The sequence below is a fragment of the Apus apus genome, chromosome 4, assembly GCF_020740795.1.
Source record: "Apus apus isolate bApuApu2 chromosome 4, bApuApu2.pri.cur, whole genome shotgun sequence".
NCBI classification, from domain to species: domain Eukaryota; kingdom Metazoa; phylum Chordata; class Aves; order Apodiformes; family Apodidae; genus Apus; species Apus apus.
Window position 1 is genome coordinate 28,284,334 of NC_067285.1, and position 21,475 is coordinate 28,305,808.

At 37.5% G+C, this 21,475-nt stretch overlaps 1 protein-coding gene across 1 annotated transcript in view; it reads right to left on the reverse strand.

Annotated features, from left to right (window-relative positions):
• The window catches only part of BMPR1A (bone morphogenetic protein receptor type 1A), an 80,642-nt gene that overhangs the window by 24,797 nt on the left and 34,370 nt on the right, over nucleotides 1-21,475 (reverse strand). The window contains exon 2 of the mRNA XM_051617182.1: nucleotides 18,239-18,360. The gene's annotated coding sequence lies outside the window, so the exon portion shown is untranslated. The remainder of the gene's footprint in view (nucleotides 1-18,238; nucleotides 18,361-21,475) is intronic.

A 21,475-nucleotide genomic window follows, 5' to 3' on the forward strand; every position in this document is an offset into this window, starting at 1 on the left:
CTTTACAGAAATAAAAATATTTAGTATTTTTCTTAAAAATTAAACTCAGTGTTGACTTCCCATACTATTGCAGGGAAAAAAACCAACATCCTGTTGAGCCACCAGTAGAAAAAAAAAATGCCTGCAGAGGAGCTATATCGCAATAAACATGCAGACTCTCTGCTGGAAGAAAGTTAAATTTGGATAAAAATAGTTTAGTTACCTAATTTACTCACAATGTTATTTTTGTCTTATAGAATAGTGCTACCCTCTTCAAAAAATGAAGAAACTGATTTCTCAGTATCAACTATATTCTAGTCCCTCTTCCTGTAGACTACTACATGATACAGTGTTTTCTGGACAACACAAAGTTAGCTCAATTCACAACACCAATAAGAACTTATTATTAATCTCTGTTAACTGCAATTCAAAATCCTGATATCCTTCTGGATTTTTAAGTTTTATTTAAATCAATCCCTCCTGAAAAATTATGCTACTATATACAAACACAGCATTTGCTCAAAAAATAAAATGTAAGTTTTTACTCATCCAATGGTTGAACACACAGTGAAGACAGACTAATTGAATAACAGCTTATTTTTTCAGACTGCAGTAGTTGTGGTTACTTTCTGTTTAACAGATCTACAGCAGTTCATGAAGGAAGCATAAGTGAGCCTCAAAGGACTAAAAATCAGCTTGAACACCTAAATAGTTAATTGCAACACAGGCAACGTTGCAGGAAGAGGAACAGAGGAGTGATTTTGCCTTTCCTCAGCAGCCTCTCGTTTCGGTGGGCTGGACCCTCTGACCCCTGTCAGCCTGGCGCTGCTCATGAATGCCAGGGCTGGAGCTCGCCTGGGGATGGGCTGCAATTACTGCTGCTGGCCCCTTCCACCATCAACAACTCCATCTGTCTGTCGGTGAGACCCAAGAACTTTTCATTTTAATTAGTGCTTCGAGGCATTTAACATGGAGGCATATTAGCAGCCCAGCCGGGAGGTGTCTGTCCCTTTCAATTCCGGCAGGGTCGGGGCAGGCTGCCCCGACCCCTGGCCTACTTTTCACACCTCCTTGGGTTCTCCCTAACCAAGTGACAAAGTGCCTCCCTGCCAGAGGAACCTGGGGCCAGCCACGGGACGGGCCCCTCCTGGCTACAGGAAGGCTGCTGCCACCCGGGCACCTGCCATGATTACTGACAAGTTATGGCAGGATGGTCTAGGAATGACACACTTTGCTGACATCCTAAGCACTAGTAACTTCAAAATAAACTTCCTGGCAAGGCAGAGGTAAAAGTAGCATGATAACAAAAATATTCAGTCTCTTCAGTGTTTCCTAGTCACAAGAAACAGGACCAATTCTGACAGCTGACGGGGAAAGTCCCTCTAGCTATAAAAACATCAGGCCAGCAACACAAGCACGTAAGGATTATTGCTTTCTTCCGTGCTTCAATTGCAATGAACTTCAGTTCTTAGTAAAACCACATGGAAGACAGAAACTGCCAACAGCTTGTATGTAGTAAAACAACAAGGACTTTATTTACAGTATTATTTTTGCAGTCAATCACAGAAAAAAACCACCCCACTAATATAGTCAGCATTTAAAAATTATTTCTGTCTGCTCCATACAAGTTTCAGTAAGGAGCCAGGCTTTTTTCAGTGACGTCCAGTGACAGGACAACGAGGAATGGGTGCAAACTGGAGCATAGGAGGTTCCACGTAAACATCAGAAAAAACTTCTCTACTGTGAGAGTGACAGAGCACTGGAACAGGCTGCCCAGAGAGGCTGTGGAGTCTCCTTCTCTGGAGACATTCAAACCCCACCTGGACGTGTTCCTGTGTGATGTGCTCTGGGTGATCCTGCGCTGGCAGGGGGGTTGGACTAGATGATCTTTTGAGGTCCCTTCCAACCCCTAAGATTCTGTGATTCTCAGTCTTCCACATTTCAAGAGTAGGAAAAGTGGTGATCTAGCTCCCCAGTTCAATAAGGTAAGACAGCACGCTGGCTCAGGAATTTAATGTGCAAGGTGTATCTACCACTGTACTACACACTACATTACAAAAATCAATACGAAATTGAAAAAAAACCCAAACTGCAATTCACTTGCAATTTCATGGTGATTTTTGTTCAGTGAGACAATCTAAGGTGCTTTTCAAAATTGTTGTCCAAGCCTATCCAAGAATTACAACACTCTAATGCTTAGAACCAATATTTTGCACCTGGATCTTCCTTTCATAAATATTTCACTTTTCAAAGCTATATCTATAAGTAAATATATTTTAAAAAGGAAATAAAAACATGTAATAAAATTAAACTGATAACAAGTTGTTATAATTCCCCATTTTCAAATCATTCTAATTTGAGAATGCTTATCAACATTTAAAATAATACCTCAAAAATGGAAAGTAAAACCCAGCAGAGCTTCAATCCCTTTTCCCCTGAAATGCACATGACACCTTCATGCTATTACTTGAGTTGTCTTTCTGCTGCCCATACTGTCAGTGTTAAGTTTGCCCTTAGCTAGGAAAGCCCCTCAGCAGGCCACAAGGCTGGGGCAGGCAAGCACTGATGAGCCTTGCTGTACCATGGCACCCATGGTAACTATTAATCCTTGGCAGGTAAGCTTAAGCCCCTGATGAAAACCTAGTGATTTAGAATAAAAAGTCCCAATATGAACTTATCTGCTGTGGGGAGACATCCTATTCTACAGCCCACACCACAGAAGCAACAAAGCTGTGTCAATACCATGATGTGGATGGGTTGAAGCATTTTTTCAGTCACCACAGTAAAATTCAGGAGAGCTTTCCTGCCAGAAGATATTTCAGGCATTTTTAACCTATCCTTTGAACTGTTCTTCCTTTTTCTCATATAAGCTTCCGAGCTAAACAAAGAAAATTAGTTGTCTATCGCTCTTCTGCAGAAACAGAAACTATTTGAAAATATTTCCTTCTTAAAATCACCTGGCACCCCAATACAGCTACATAGTTTAAATGTTTTAAAAAAAAAGTTCTTACAAATGCCACACCCCAAAACTATGTGGGTACGACCTTCCTATGAGAGGTGTCTTATCTTTCACTAAAAACAAAACAAACTAACAACAAAAAAATACATTTGGCAAAACTGAAAGGGCATAACAAAACCTCTTCTGAGCCGTTTCTGTGTTCCCATTACACAGGAAGACCGACAGCCGTACTAAGGCACTCTATCTAAAGTAAGCAGCAACTGCAATTTCTCCAAAATCTGCCTGATATTAAGAATTTAGAATCGCACAACTAAATTACTACTTCAAATGTGTTAAAGCACCAGTTAACCCCTGGAATGCTATTCAGCCAGAGTGATGCTGAAGAAATTCAAACCTGTAAGCCAATCAGTTGACTTCAAAGCCCTCAATCTCCCTCTTTTTTTTCTATCATTGCCATGAAGTGTTCAACCATAATCCATTAAAACCTATTTTACTCATCAATTGTAACACCCAGTGTAACTTAATATCCTTCCTAAAAATAGTTTATTGAAGCAAATGCTTTTGTTATTGAAACTGTGGGGGGGGGGTTTTCTGAACTGGAACTCAGCTGTGAATTCACGGCGCTATCACGGCAGTCTAGCCCTACACTCTGTATGGCTCCAAATATATGAAGCTGAAGTGTGCAAGATTTGTCATATGGTCCAGAACGACTCTGAAAGCAAGGAGTTCAGTGGTAACTGTTCGTTAGATGTGGTTCTGTAATAATATTAACAGCATGATCCCCAAACCAAATGAGCTACACTGTCCCAAATTTCCATAAAGAATGATAGTGCTGAACATAACAACAAAGACAGTATTGTTAAAAGGGGAACATATGAAAAAAGAAACACCAGACTCCACAGGAATTAGAACATTAAATCCATTTCAAGAGAACATGTTTTAAAACATTTTCAGCAGTACATACAATACCAAGTAAAAGTATTTTCCAAAGCAAAGCTGAAAGACACTAAATGTTTCTCCTATGTGTAATGGGGGCTAGAGGTGACTGAGGTGACCATAAGCGTGTTACCTCAATCATACGCACAGTTTTGAATGCAGCTTCGAAGTGGAACAGAATGACAGAGATAAATTACTGGACTGTCAGTCTAAGCCAGTACACAACAACAACTTTTCTATTAGAGCTTAAAAAAACCCTGACATGAAGCCAGAAACAAAATTATGACTTTGGATGAAGAAAAGAGGGATTTGTAAGAACAGTAAAGAATTCACTACAGGGCAGACAGCAAGTAGTTTCAAGAACAGAGATTACTAAGTGTAGTTCAAGGACCTTGAACCTTGTAGTTCAAGGACCTTGACTTACCCTTTTCATTGATGAACTACATACAAATAGCAAAACTTTAATAAACCTTGCTGACAAATATGAATTATCAATTCAGTTGAGTGTTTTTGTTCAGGAAGATTTGGATCACAAAGAACTTAAGTAACAGAAATTGAATGAAACATGACAGCATGAAATGAGGAAAGTTATGCATATTGAGAACTCTGAAGAATTTCTGCTTCACATAGACCAGGTATTGCAAGAATAGGAGAGAGCTATGCCCAAGGACTCAACTACATTAACCCATTACAGAGTATCAGACACATCCATGGGATGTTGCTGGAAAAAGAGACAAACACAACGCCAGAATTTCTAAGGGAAATTTCCCAAGGGAAATTGTAAAACATGAACAGCACAGAGACAATATGACTGATAAACTCAACATATGCCTAGAAGGGCTGATAATACTATCTGGAGAACAGGAAAGCCCTATGAATGGAGACCAAAAAAAAAAAAAAAAAAAAAAGGCAACATAGCAATAAACAGAAGGAAAGAAAGATGGCTATTCAACTTGAAGAAAATTGTTAGTTGAACAACAGTTAGGTATGGATTGGCCATTAAAATGTATTTAGATCAGAAATTAGAAGACAATTCCTAACTACTAGTTAGAAGGTTCTAGGGCAGATTTTAAAACTAAATACAGTCCAAACACATAATTAGTTGTTAGTTTACAAAGGCCATCATCTCATGTACCTGCAGGTGACACATCAGGAGCAGAGTCTGATCCAGGTGAGCCCTTACAATTCCATTTTGTTATTCTTAATACCAAAAGAGCTATAGTTAGCTTTAGCTTGTTCCAAGTAAAATTTAACCAAATCCATAACACGAAGAAAGTTTAAATAAAAGCTTCAGATTCTGAAATTTCAGATTGATCAGTACTGTGTAATTCTGTCAAATACTTTCAGAAGCCTACTTCTTACACGTGTTTCTATTATTTTATTGCAAGGCATGCCTACACAGGTATTAGAAAAGTGTCATACCGAAACAGCCAAGCTAGCTATGCTTACGTGCTGCCAAATATGTTGTTAAAAATGCAAGTACACCCACCACCAAAATCTATGAGAAATCATACAGTTGACGGAAAAGACTGCTGGTTATTGCAAGCTAGTTGGCTGCATGGCCATCAACAAAAACTACTTCATATAAGGCCCGATTTGTTCAGGCACTAACCTGTGCAAGCTCACAAAAAATTAATTCAATTAAACCATGAATTGTATTAGAATTATTAAAAATTATTAGTGACTGCATAAATTTAAAAGCCAAAAGATTGTGTAAATTATTTCAATCTTCTTACTCCCTGTACAAACTGCTACAAAATATTAAATGGAAATGAAGCACTTGTGTCCATAATACACTTCTCCAAAAACTGAAATGAAAAAATATTAGTTCTATAGGTAGGACATCCACGATCATACGTTTATAATGTATGTTATAACCAACAGTGTTTTGTTCATTCAAAAAAACATGAGCCCCAAACAGCTGCTTTCTGCAGCAAGAGAGTTCACAGCCTTACAAAAGGCCTTCCTATTTTTGAGCAGCTGGAAGAAAAGTCATCAAACCCCAACCTTGGATACTCTAACAGAAATCTTCATTTCTTAAGATTTCTTGCTCCTTGCATATATAAAATGTGTGTACATTATGGTAAATTTTAGAAGCCAAACGACTAAATTACGATATATCTGCCTCATAAACAAAATTGTTAACCATGAAGAAATTAAAATCTAGCTGCTTTTTACCATGCCCAGCACAATTAGATAATTGGGGACGCCACTCATTGGACTCCTGGATGTCCATCTTACTGTTACTCTGGCATTGCAATTAACTAACTGCTAGAAAGTTTCTGCCATTAAATTAACAGTAATGAAATTCAGTAAAATTATTTTCCCACTGCCATCAGTTATTCAGATACATTCTAGTGCATTACAGACATTACACATCCTCTTATTGCAGCACATTCAAATAGGATTTTGCTATACAATTTTTGTTCCCCTTGACCCACTTCCCCTCTTTGAGGTCCATCACTTTGGTGATTAGTTGGCTGAGAGTTTTTGCCCTTAAGACAACTGGCAACCAACACCCATGCTCCTTTTACCATAAATGACATCAACTTCAGCTATTCTACCCAGAAGCTATAATTCTTAAATGTTTTTATTAGCTATTTATCATTTTTGCTAGTTCCTCACTGTCATAGAATGTGAAACAAGGAGAAAAGTCTCCACATGTAATACATTCCATCTCTAAATCTAAGAAATCCAAACTGGGAATGTAACTTAAAGCTTTTAAATTCTGTTGGGAAAAACAAAACAAAAAAAAACTTGAAGAATGCCTTTCATTCACTCAACACAAGCAGCAAGATAAAAAAAAAATAATGTAAATTGTTTCAAATTCCATGCTTCACTACTGAAAATATTATGGTCACACTATAGTGCCTACAAGACCTATCACATATTTTGGCTCTGAATTACAATTATTTTTTACAAACAATATACCTAGGCTGAGAAAGGGAAAAAATGGTGCCTCAATCCTGAATATATCTTTTAGTTACTTTTAAAAAAAATGACAATGGACCCTAAAATCTGGGCTGATGCTTTTAAAAGTATTAATGCTTTCACAGGAAGGGTTTTTAAAGTACATCCCTTTCAGCACCATAACGAAGACTAATGAGTGTTTTCACAACCTTACAGTAATTTTTTCACAATTTAAGGACAATTGTTCACTAATCTATGTCCAAAATATCCTCTGACCAAAAAAAACTATCAGGGTAATCTTTTCTTATTAGATGCCATGGTCTTAGCTTGTTTCTGTTATACCTCTAACCTTTGCCCAATCTAGAAAAAGAAATTCACAACTACTTTTTGCTCCAAAGCAACGGTGATTATGCAAATTTTAAGACTCATGAAGAGTTCTCCAGAAACGGAGTTTTTGTTTGGTGGTTACAGAGCATATTTTTCATTTCATGGTGCCTAAGTAAAACAGCCTGTCTTGTTTCGGATAGTGAATTCAATAAACAACAAGGCGTGCTGTACAAAACCATGCTGTTTCCCCGATGGCAGTGACACGGGTTTCCCCTATCAGAGAAGGGGAAAGGCACACAAACCCAAAAGGCCCCCAACCCCGTCCTCGGGCCAGCCTGCAGCTCCAGCTTCCAGCACACTTCCCGATCTGAACATTTTGCCCACAGGAGGGTAGTGTAAGCTCATTTCTAAGCAGGGGCACGTTGCTAAAATCCACATCTCTCGAGCAGAACACTGTTTAGAAAAAGTGGTTACTATTTAAAAAAACACACCATTTGAATTTCAGTTTTGGTAAAAAGAAGAAAATAGCAGCAACAAAGCTGAGACAATTCAAGAGGGTTTCTTCGGGGTTTGCTGTGTCGGGGTGTTTTCTTGTGAAACATGAAAAATTGACTTGTAACTCCTTCTCTCCCTCTCCACTTCCACTCTCAATCCTTGTTTTCTAGGTAGTAAGATTTTTCCAAGTGTTCTGGCTAGCCGCCAGCTCCATAAGTAAGGCCCCTCCCTCCCCGCGCAGCCCTAGGCGCCTGCCCTGCCTGACATGCTTTTCAAGGCGTGCTAGACTGCAGAGCAGACTTTCTGGCTCCACTTCCATTGTTTGCACGCCTGCTTTGCTCCTTATCCAGAGCGTGGATTAGCATAAGAATACTGTCTTCCCCCTCTGCAAGCCAGCTCCCCTCTAGACCTCTACCCCTTAAGAATAAACGTGGGGCTGGGTTTCTTTTTTTCAGATTTTTCTCTTCATATCCTCTTTTCCTATTCAAGACTTGTAAAACCCAATAAAATTAATTAAATGCTTAACAAGCAAGGCTGACAAGGCTCAGAAATACCCGATTGCATAGAATAATAATTACCAAGGTCAAAAGAGTCATCTCAATAATGCTATTGACAGAGCCCTCACTCCTCACACTGAGGTTGTGGGTAAGATTTTAGTTATTACAGGATACCCTTTCCAAACAGAGCAGAGAATAAGTAAGTTCTAGGAAACAGTAACAGAAAGGAGACCTCAAATGCTCCCTTCCTTTTTTTGTTTGTTTGTTTTTATTTTTACCCCGGAAGATGGAGTTTCAAACTCTTAAGAACAGACAAAGTATTACTTACCAACACAGCCCTCAGCCAAAAACACAAACAAACCCTCTCCAAACTGCAAGTATCAATGCCTTAAACACGGCAATTGCTGCTGCCAACTTAGAGAACTGCAAACCCTTTCCCTCTGGTATCTGACCAAGACTTGACCATGTTCCTTGTAAAGCAAGTGACATGTGATCTAGTATTTTAAAAGTCGAACAGAAGAACATTTCACAATAAACTGCTTGCTCTCAAACGTTTAAAACTACCAACACAGACTTCTTTTTTTAGTTCTGCTACCCTGGAGATAACTGCTGTCCAAATGAATTCATACACTGTTTTGTGAACAAGGTAAAAACACACTCACAAATGCTTGCACACTTCGTAAGCAAGCCACATAATTTTTAAATAATCAAATCAGCACTCCTCACTGCATAACAGTTATTTGCTCAATCCATACAAACAGCAGAGACAAAAACTGGCAAGTTCAACATCATCATGATTTGTTAACACAAAATACTGCTTGGCAAGGTAAGCCTTAACCTCATTTTCCTCACCTGCTTGCCATGCCCACAGAAGCACCGTATCCTGCTGATAAGAGAAACTGTTTATCGAGCTGTTCTCACAAATCACAGTAACACATAGATATTCTCAAAGGAGCAGTCTCCTTCAGTCTTCCAAAGAGGCCTTTCAATAGGTGGATAGGCCAAATAAACCAAGTAGTAGACACTGCTCGTTTACACTCCTCTAAAGCTTGGATGTGGCAGGGGGATATTATTCTATAAACTGTTCTTATTACAGAAAAAAAATTTATATAGATCTGTTATTCATGTTAATTATATTGCCCTTCTAATTTTAAATTGCTGAAATGTGTCCTTTCAACCTTTCTTACAATTCTGTTTATATGAATACCCAGCTAACAGCTCTTCTGTCATCTGTGAGCCTTGATACTCACCCCAGCAACTCACATTGGGATATTTTCACAAGGTGACAAGCTCCAGACACAAAACGTGAGGTTCCCACCTCCACAGCAAGGGCAAGAGAAGTGATCAAGTATTGTCAGGGTCAAGTCTAGAACAGCTTAAACCAGAATCAACGGCAGTTTGAATTAATACACCAGGCTCTGAACAGCTGTAGTTGATGAGCTGCCACTTGCTTGATACTGCACCACAGACACACTGACCTCCAGCAAAAGAGCAAGGTGGACAAGCTAGTAAGTCCCAGAGCTTGCAAGGAGAACCCTTATACACACAGCTAGGTTAGCTTTAATAGGTCCAAGCAGAAAACAAAAAGCAAAAATAGAAATGAAAACCAACAACTCTAAATCAATCTGAGAGTAAATATCTTGTAACTACAACATTATCTTACACAGAACCTACAAAGTGTTTGGTTATTCTCAGTATCACAGAGCGACGAATGGATGTGTATGAAGAACATGCTCATGCTCTGAATTATTTCACAAATACTGGAGATACTGCAATAAATGGCTACATTGAATTAGATGGCTAAATGAGATGGCTTTCTATACAGTACAAAGAATCTAAAATGAATTCTATGTTGCATTCACTTTCTACTTTCATGTGCAATGGTGAATTTTTAATTGTGAATTACATAAGAAAGTACTGCTCTGGGAAAAATTTCCAAGACACTGGATGTATGTGTCTGAGCCTATTTTTCCCTGTTAGTACACTGCAAGTTTTGCTGCAGTGAAAATACTTTTTAATGGAAACTAAAGTTAAACTCTAAGTGCATGGTAGATCTCTGCATGGTTAAATAACTACAGAAACAACATGGCATGCACAAACACACCAACTACTCCTCTTAAATCGAAACAATGTACTTTCATAAAATACAGCTTCAAAGGCATTTCTAAATCCAAACAGAGTAACCTTTCAATAAGTAGCGTTCAAAGGTAATGTTTATACTTCAAGAGTTACAGTCTTCTATTTCCCTACACTGAAGTGCTAAAGCAATACTGTTTTGTTTTTTTCCTAGCAAAATTAACACCCAAATGTACACACAAGAAGCATAACTAGAAAGCTCAATTAAAATACTTAAGAGTTTAGTGATTTTATTAGCAGTATCTCTCCCATCAGTATTCAAGCAATTACACCACTTCTTAGCGCAAAAAGGTTATTTTAAGTACACTAAGAAATTTTTTTCAACAACTGTTGTACAGTACAGCTAAGACTAGCAAAACACCAAAGTGTAAGGTAGCAGTCTGGTTTTTGGGGTTTTTGTTTTGTTTTTAGATTAAATGTCATATTCAGCTAATATTCTTCAACTTTTTCATTCAAATCTTTGCTTTTCTTTCAATATTGTAAGAAGGCAACTCGACTAATACCTAAGGAAACTAAGAAGGTACAGAGACTATATCACAGATGCCTTCTCCTATCAATTACACTTGCTTTCCTACTTTTTCCTCTTGTGGTGTGTGACTTCAAGCTGACTATACTCAGTATTACAGGAATTATTTGAACACTTTTTCATGCAAATGTTTCCCCCATCATGCTTAAACTTGAAGGTGTCTCCTCTGATAACTCAACAGTTCATTAAGCTAAAAAAAAAAACACAAAAAAAACCAACTTAAAAGTAAATCGATCTGCCTCCATTGATTATTTAAAAGTAAATCCATCACCTCTTGATTAACTTTGGCAGTTCAATTATTCCCCTTCAAGATCACATTCTTGTAGCCATCTCATTCTGCCTTTTCTTACATTCATTCTGTCAAGGCCATTATTGCATCTAAAAGTAATTTATTCCTTCCACTATCTCCACTATCAAAACCTTCTTTCTTCTATGATTATTTAACCTCCATTAATCACCTCCAATAGGACAAAAATAAGCACTGCCATTAAAGACTTCAGGGCTTCTCTTATGTACAGGCAGACCCCAATCACTTTCATTCCATTGGAAGCCTAGGACTTGAACGGTTTTGGAAAAATATTTTCATAAGCTTTACCTGTTGACTGAAACAAATAATTGCTTTTAAAAGCCAGCAACTTGAAGCAACATGCTTGAATGACAACAGGCATTTTAGATCTTAAAAGAACAACAAAATGCATTTGAAGCACAGTCAAGTGTAGCCATTTGGGGACCCTTGTACACACCTTCACTGTGGAAATTCTAATGGAATAGAGTAATACTACAGGGGTCAGTAGTCAAATAGATTGAGATTTTCTGTCACTAACTGTGATCAACTGCAAACATTTAAAACATGCGTGCAAGATAGCTTGTCTATATCAAAACATGGAAAAATCACTGCACAGAAACTACTGTAAGAAAGCTGCAGCTTCTAAGAAATTCTAAAAATTAGGAACATAAAGCTGCTGTTTTCTTCAAAAGTTTTGTATACAACATGCACAAATGCATAATTTTTTTCCATGCAACTTAAGCATTTGAACATCCATGTGACTATTCTTTTAAATACTTATTAAACATTATTCCAGACAAGTTTTCACTGGGGCACAAACTCAGAGGACTATGTAAACCGAGTACTTGGTCCTGAACACGTTGCCTTTCTGATTTGTGCATTCACAGAGTTGCAGAAGATAGGGACACCTACTTCATTACCTTTATGCATGTACTGCAGGTGCTAATAACTAGGTTCACAAGACCGGATGGGCAACACTCAGGTTCTAGCAGGTCTCTGTTTACACCTTTTCAGATACAGGTATGCCATCATGTTTCTAGAACTTCACAGTAATGTCTATTTTTCATTTCTTATCTACTGTAATGTTTTAGTATTTTACAACTATCTGACTTACTACTTTCACTACATAAAGAACTGTCTACTGTGGTAACACTAATACCATTGTTCTGGTGGAGACAGCAGCAAGGCTCCCTTTTCCTCTCCCTAAAGCAAATATTTGACCACAGCTCATCCTACCTAAATAGTTACATTTCTCCCCACACCCCCCCAAATTCATACTAAAGCACTATTAAAATAATTTTTACTTTCATCACCCTTTCTTAATCAGTCATTCTCTAGCTGTGGACTTACTGATTTTTTTTTCCCCAAGCTGTATTTTCTTGCCTTTTTTTCCTGTTAGCTTGTTATTCAGATTATTAGTAAATACAACCAAAGTGTTAGTACCTTTTGGCATACAGCCACCTCGCCTTATTTTTGCTTCATCAAACCATTCCATTGTGAAAACAGAATATTGTCATTGCTTTCTTACTAATTTTTTAAGCAACTTCTACTTATTTCTAACTACAACTAGCAAACTCGGTAGCAGCCTAAGACTTGAAACAGTGCATACGCTTTAAGTCTGTGCACTCAAACATAGTAGCTGAACCAGTGTTTTTATCTCTTCTTCCCTACACACCTAAAGCACACCATTCTAATATTCAGATTATGTCCTAGAAATAGCTACTGCCATTATCACATCAAGTCAGTTCATGACAAAGAACGTGGAAGAAAAATTTACTGTTGGTTTGCTTTTTTAAAAAAATTAACCTGTACTATGGAGAAGTTGCCATCCATTCTACAGTATTAAGATTTCCCTGTTTTCCAAAAATGGCAAAATACACATATTAACTGTCATATGACTAACCAATTAATATATACTTCTTAAGTATTCAGAATACTTTTCACTGTAGGTATTTCAACAAAGAAAAGTTTAAAACAGAATATTTAAGTTTTAAAAGATTCAAATTAGTACCTGAGATCCTGAAATTCCTGTACCATGTTGTAAATGCAAAACATGCACACTTTAAGGACATGATAAAAATATGCCTTCTTTACCTAGACTTTGCTGTGGTACACATGTAATTTTTTTAACATGTATCATGTATCTGGATTAGAAATAAGACAGCTAGCAAGTTTTTATGACACTGGTTTTTATGAAGATTACAGATACTGTACAGGGACCCTTAGCTAAATCAATCTTATATTTTGGTAAGTTAACAAGTAATTTCAAATAATAAACAGCTATATTTTAACCTGGACTCCTAGATTTATTTCCATGCAATTTCATACCAACTACAACACTTCAAAAAACATTTCACCTAACATTTCATAACCTTGGAACGTCTGGAGAAGGACATTCTTGACTTTTAAACCTAGCTCAGAGGAAAACCTAGTCCATAACTGGCTTTTTAGGACTGCTTCTAAATGGTACCATCAGAAAGAATGTCCGCCTTCTTGGTTTGCTTCAAGAAAGAGAAAAAAAAAAAAAGGAAAAGAAAAGCAATTCTTGAAAACAAAACCAATCCTTGTATTAATGTTTAGTAGACAGCAACTTTTTTACCATTCTTAATCTAAACATTAAGTCAAGAAATAAGCAAAGAAGAAAATCTGGTATGTTTCTAATTACATATCTGTGTTACAATAATCTGATTGTAAATACATTCCTGTAAATATAAAAATCTTCAGACTACAGTATGAATACATTACTTTTATCACTGTAAATTGTTCAATTTGTTTTCTATCCTACCCCATAAAATTCCTGTCCTCAGATATGGGAATCTAACTTCCTCTTGCTACACAGGAACTTGTCTGGATTTCTTTTAAATTTGTTATCCACTATACTTTCAACAGGAGCTTTGAGCTGAACAGAGCCAAGATAATATTTTAAAATGGATTATTGGACAGCTTAACTAGACCTTCCTGAACCTGACAGTCTTGGCTTAGAATTAGGGAAGGCTCTCATTTTACACTGTCTGAGACTGAGATGGTCACCCTACTGGAACACCCCAGGCTAAGACAGGCCAAATGGAAGTAAGGAAAACAGTTTTAGGAGGATATAGGTGAAAGGACCAGCAAAATGTGTCACAGTATGCTGCAGAACAGAGCAGCTCTGGAGCAGAGTCACTGGCACTTCCTGTTTTGATCAACTGATTCAAAGACAACATGGACTTCTGGTTACTCCACTCCTGGAAAACACTTTGAGCACACTGACCTGCATTTCCCAATTGGAGTTTAAGACTGAAGCGGCTCAGCCTGTTTGTTATGGAATGAAATTCCAGCAGAGTTTGCCACCAAGGAAATTCAGTGGCAGCTAACCCAACCTTAGAGAATAATTGCTTTGTAACTGAATGGAGATCTTATGCTGTCTTGATGGCTAATAAAAAAAACATTGCAGGAACACCATCTCATCACTGGCAGATTTCCTTCTGAAACACTCGGCACGTGTTCCGGGCTACTGAACAAACAAGCTCCATCACTTGAGAAAAGATGGTTCTACCTTGACCCATTTGGGAGGAGACAGAAAGATGACAACTCCATGGACTCTAGAAGCTGAAAAACAGGAAGCTATTCCTAAACTGTCAACTAAAGTTACTGGTTCAGCGGTGGTACAGTGGAGGTCTTTAATCTCCTTCTATCTGATGCCTTGCTGCAGGCAAGTCACACTTAGGGAGTATTTTACATTTTAATGGGAAAGGAGAAAAGTCATCCCAAGTAATGTTCAATACTGCAAAGAAAACTAAGTAACCATATAATCAAAATCTTTATGGTAAATAAAGAGACACCATGATACAGGATACCAGTAGCAGAAGGTAATTAGGCATACACAGCCGTACTGATTAGGTGTAATATACTAAGCAGTATTTCTCCAGTTACATTGTACTAGGAATGCTGAAGACTTACACTAATTCACAGCTGTAATTAAAAGACAGACATTTACCCTACTAAGATGTCAGAAAATTTTACTCTCTCTCAAAAACTAGAGTAGAACTAGGAAAAGTACAGAGATTCCATATTAAAGAAAGATTAAAATAAACCATCTTGAGAACTGTCAGAGAGATGGATTATACTCCTCATTAAACCTTAACATGGATGAGATAGCCAGAGATTTAATCACACTTTCTTTCTATACATCAACCAGGTACTAAAAAATAAATTACCAGGCAGCAGTTTTAAAAGCAAACAAAAAGCACCTTTTGTATATAACCAACATTTAAAACTAAAGCACTAGCTTTCAAAGGGTTTCTTGGATGTCAAAAAATACATCTGAAAGCAGGTCAGGCTATGATGTACAACACCACTAATCTCTCACTCAGAAAGTACAGATGTTTTATCAACACCTGGGACAATGTACTCTGTCCCCATTTGGTATATAGTTTCTTTCTTTTGGCCTTGGTAAACCTATTTTTTGTCCTTTGTCTTTGTCACCTTGCTATCGAAATTCAAGTATAAACATATGAAAACAGGAGGTAGAACATACATAGGAACAGAAATTATTAGCAAAATTATTTGTTTTTATTTGGTTCTGAGAAGCTCACTTCTTGCCATTTGTGTGCTTCTTGACTTGCAATCCCATAATCCTTAGTAAAAACAGGACAAGCTGTATCAAGATAGGGAAATCTTGTGGTGGAGTGGTGTTGCCCTTTTATTTTTTGCCAGATCAGTTATTTACATACAGGGAAAGCATAAAACAACCTCCCTCCCTTAATTGTTGCTAATACTATCACTATTCTAGAAGACAGTGGATAAAAAGGCAAAAAAGGTAACTTGTGAAAGTAGTTTGGGGGTGGTTGGGCAGGTTTGTTTTGTTTTTCCCTTTCAAAAGTAATATTGCATCCAGAGATTTCAACCCAACTATATATGCTTATGCCCTGCCACCTGACACCAGAAAGCTTTTGTCCCACTGTATCAGCAAAATAGCAACTATCAGCAACAAAAGCCCTTCTCTCTTTCCATGTTACAGAAGGGCATGCACCCACTTTTCATTTCAACTCAGGATAGCACACGAAAGACACATAGGAGCACTCATTTATACATGGTGTCTCTGAGCATTATCCTCCCTCACACCTCCCATATGAAAGGACTGAGATTTCTCATTAATAAAGTTTACAGCACTACTTTTCTACATACTGAATTAGCTCTAAATACTTTGGGAGTGGGATGATTGAGAACAGAGGACAGAGTATGAAAGAACTTGTGATTACCTATTCTCTATTCTCTATCATTCTCTAATCCTACAAAACCCTGAGGTTTACCCTAACATAGATCTATCACAGCACATGGATTGCTCTTCTCAATGGCTGATGTTGTTCCAGTACCCATGGAAGACCTTCTAGATTTTTGAAACTATCTGATGCTTCAATTAGCTCTTGAAGTACACAGTCTTCTATTAGTATGCATGTGTTCCCCAAACACTTCATCTCAAATTTGAAATTTGCTTTTAATTACAAGCCTGAGAATAGAAAGTGTTCTTTATGGCAGACAAAGAGTGACGTTTCAAGACAGTGCCTCATCTGCAGCCTTCTATTGAGAAACAATTTGAGAATTGTTCCTTATTGCTCGACCCCCTCTCTCATTGGAGGAGAAATGATCTGCACCCCTACTCAGGGAGAAAAAGGGATTAGTTCTTGGGTTTGTGTCCATGCAAAGTCTGTAATTTTCAACACTCACTCCAAGTCCTTTACTTTTGAGTAGTACACAAGTATGTTAAATCTATGCGAGCTGTTGCTTTGTTTGCAAGATACAGAGTACAACTGGCCTTGGAATTATCTGAAGTCCATTTAGGAATATGTGAATGAATAAGAATCAGTATTTTCTTCTTGTCTTGTAACACATAAAATAATCCAAGTAAAACAAAAAGGTGAAAGAAAGTAACATACATTAAGTCATGCATTCAGCATGTAGACCAGATTGTTCTTCCTCACCTCAAGCGCTGTAGATGGACTACAAGTTTTGCTCTTGTTAACATGAATCTCAACTTTACAGCTTGCTGAATTTGCTTATGGCGTGCAGAAAATTACAGGTTTTGAGCAATAAGTCAGCTAAAGATGAAATATCTGTTAGCTGACTTCAATGCTGATCTTTCCCTGGGAGCTGTTTCTCTAAAATTTGAGGATACATGCTTCTCACTGTCAGTCAAACGTATGAATGTCAAATGTATGTTAAAATTCCTTGGCTCATCTCTGTAAGTGAAAGATGCACAGTCTTTCTTGAAAAGGGGTTAAACACCTGTTTGTAATAGTGGCCAAAATCTGCAAGATAATATAATCCGAGATGCAAACTTCCTCTGAGAATGAGCAGATGGTGACTAGCGAAAACTACTAGTGTAGGTCTCTGAAGCTGTCCCATCTGTTACGGAGACCACATTTCTACCCAGATGGGAAAAAGTTAGAGAGGCCAGCAGCATCACAGCTTAAAAACCACTGTATGTGGGCATTGCCTCAGCTACAGCTAAGCAAAACTGAACAGTGAGAAGCTATATGTAGGGTGGCCAGTGATCACTATCTGTTTTTTAAAGAGTTATGGTTGCAGAGGAGAATTCTGAAATTTGTCAGAAATGTGACATTTCAGGATTATTCTCTGATCCTCTTAGTTACATAAAGGAGAAAAGCTTCAGACACCACAAAGCAGCCAACTAGGAATCAAACACCCCTGTCACATTAATCAATCACAGGAATGCCTTCAAGATATTGAGGCAGTGGAATTTAAACTTCATCACATTTTATTAATAGCAGTAATAATAAAAAAAACAGTGTAATAACATTTTGTACCAATCAAACACTGTGCCAGAAGAGAAAATGCCCAACAGGCATGTCACTTAGTTGTGTTACCAGTCCTTTATTTCAACTAAAGCACTAGCAATAACCACAAGCAGACAGGTTGTATTGAATAAAACGTAACTGATGTGGTCACTTTTTTCCAACATCTTTCTGCAACAGATGTCTCTGTAGTTGATACTGGGGTTTTTCTGTTTGTTTTGTAACTGAAACATGGACAGAGAGTAGATCAAACAGCTGTTTCAGTATGGTACTAAAGACTGAAAAGCATAAAAAAGAAGGCTCAAGTTTTTGTAAGAAAGATACAGTGACTGCTTATCATATGACTTTTATCCCTGAAATTGTGAAATACAATTTTGCATGCATTGGCCTTACCTCAGAATTAGGAAACTTAACAAAACAGTATTGTACTTCAAGCTTCCTCCAGACCGTTTTCATCTGTATTTCCACTTCATTAGTTCAAAGGTGATATTATGGAAATGCATATTTCTATGAATCTGTAAAAGAGGAAAATAATTTTAGAGATATCTGAAGAAATTGTATTGACAGTTTATAGTACATAATGTGAAATGTGCATTGCAGATACTGGTATTGGGAATTACAGAAGCCACCTACTATTACAAGCTGCTCGTAGCTATATATATATTGGTAAAATACTGACACTAAAAACAATTTAAAATAAATTTCATTCCTATCATTAAATCATTGACTTTTTTTTTTAATTCTATACTTTAGTTTAAATACAGGCTTGCCTTAAGAGGAATGGTGATGTTAGGGAGGAAAGGTGTTTAAAATCTCTCCAGTTTTCCTGTGAAAATTAGCCTCTCCCACCTCTCCCCATAACTCTTGGCTTCACAACAAAAATCCATTGGTATCACCCAATTAGTTCCAGTACATAAGGAACTGCAATACACTAAGAAATAATCCAATAGGTTTACTGTAGCTGCACACAAGCATGATTACTCCTAGGAAGAAACAGGAAGCCAAGAATTCGGAAAGAAGTGCTGGCAATAGGGTCGGTTTGATTTTTGTGGTTTTGACCTGATGAACATCCAAGCATTAGAAGAAAGCATGGCACAGGCTCTTAGCCAACATTCTACAAATTGTGAGCAAGCCTGACTTGTGTCAAGTCCCAAAGTTTTCAAATACATTGTGGATAGCTAATTTGGTCTTAGCAGCTTTACTATTTAGATTTCATCCTGAGCATATGTCACCCAATGCCAACTCTTCTCATTTTATCACAGTGTCACAATCTGAAGGTTTCTATCATCCAAAGCTTTCAAAAGCATCACAGAAAAAAAAAAAATTTAGAAGGTCCAGTCTTATGACTGCAAACAACCTTGAAAGTAACACAGAGGCTTAACATCAGTAATCCAGCTATACTGCTAAAAAACATACAACCAGTCTTACAAGGTGGAGATGTAATTAGTGATTTTTGAATACCAAGGCCAACAGTACTAGGAACAGGGATGGACAAACCAAGTGCCTGCATGATTTCCAGCAGAGGAAGATGTCAGCATTCACTTCTCTCTTCCTTGCCAAGCACCATAAAGACCTTCACCATTACAAGAAGGTTAGAATACTTCTGTCTCCATGTCCATTTATAAGCACTGTTCCTCACACACTGAGGTTTAATAGTCTTGGTAATAAATAATGAATTTGTGTAAAATGGTAACCCGAAACCATCCTGAATATCAGATAGCACCAGTTCTTAAAGACAACTGTCTCCACTAAGCAGACAGGCTGACACTTGACTGTTATTCTTGCCATGCAAAAGTGTTTGAGGAGATTGTTTTTGCTTTTTTAAAGTAAGTCAAGAATCTGCAAAATATATTCATCTCTCTCTCTAACCAAGGAACTCAAGTTCCATCTTCTATTGGACTCCAAAAGAAGCAACTATAAACAGAAAAATGTTGGTGTGCTTTCTGGCTTTACACCAACTCCAGTCCCCCTGTATCTTGTACCTAATTTATAGAAAGGCCACTTTATATAATTTAAGGATGCTGCTTTTCAAGGGTAAAGACATTTCTGAACAATAGTGGTCTTCTTGTTTGTTTGGTTTTTTAAACAATGTCCTCCTGATATATTTTCCAAACTCCCGCATAGATAAAATTCTTAGTAACTGTTAACTTCAATAAGCATTCATTGCATTTCCTGATCCTACTCCATCTGTCAGATATCCAAACTCTCTTACCAAACAAAATCATTTTAGTGAACTTCCTGATCTGCATGACTCTATGTATGTCCACATCAGCATTTTAATTCAAATCAGGACTGCAGTTGTGAAGTCAATCTCCCAAACAACCCTATTTTTCTTGCTTTGCTTTACATTGCAAAACAGTTTCCAAGTACATGAACCAGATTTCTTTTGAGTAAAACTAGATCAGAGAATGAGCTTCAGGTGTACATTGTACACACTCTAATCACTAACAGGAACTCAGCCACAGAATCAGATGAGGACTAGCTTGAAATAAAACCCTTACAACCTGTATAGCATGGATGCCAGGTTCTCAACACCTGACAGTTCTGATCCTATTACACTGCACTGCTTGGTAACGTGGACACAGCCTCTTTTATGACTTACTGAATTTTTGTGTCAGTTCCAAATCCAGCTTCCCCTTTTTTAAAAGTGGGTCTACAAAACCTCTGTCACATATGGGACGGAAGTTAATGATAATTATTAATTTATGCAAGTGCCCTCACTGTGTTAGTCTTTCTTCCATTTCTTTATTGGTGTGAGATGATACTCAAGAACATACTTAATTTTATAAAAAACAATTGACTTAAATATTTATTTTTTAGTTACCCAACATTAATTATTAATGCATTACTTTTTCAAAATGTTTAGTGCCACTCTTGATGGCATCTTCCAGAAAAGCGCTACCAAGAACAAAATAAAACTATCGCATAAGTGATTTGCACAACTCCACCTTAACTTTATTAGGACTTGGTCTACTACAATTACTACAAGAAGCAGAAACAAATACAAAAGCACAGAGCCTCACAGTGCTCGATGCTAGTTACATATTAGATACAGATTTATGTGGGAATTTTTCTAAGCATTAAGATTAAATTTGGGATCTTCATATACTATTGACTCAGAAATATCAGCACCCAATCTGGGAAAATAAAAGACTGAATTATAAAAATAAATTTTCTGCCATTGGCAGGGCCCAGGGAACAGTCAGAATATTTAAGCTGAGCCGATATAAGCCTCATTGTGTGTGTGGGGAAAAAGCTACCTTGGTAGTGCAGGGCTGAGGACAGGAACCAACAGCCCTGAGGAACAACAGACAGGAGGGACTCATACTGGCAAAGCTCAGAGCAGACTGACTCACCACGAGGAGGAAACTCATACTCAGACTGTGAATTCCTTTCTTGTGTCTTCCCACTTATCTCTAGATCCTGTTTCCCTCCTCAGTAGCTCCAGTTCCTGCAGCTCCAGGTTTTTAGCTTCTTTTGATGCTAAACTTTCCTAGCACTGGACTCTGTTTCTCCAGTTCATTTCTCCTTTTCCAACTGCCTCACTAGGTTTCAGTTGAATTATTTTATTATCTTAAATAAATAAGGACCTCGCTACTTGTTACAGTTGGGAAAATGCGCCAAAATTTT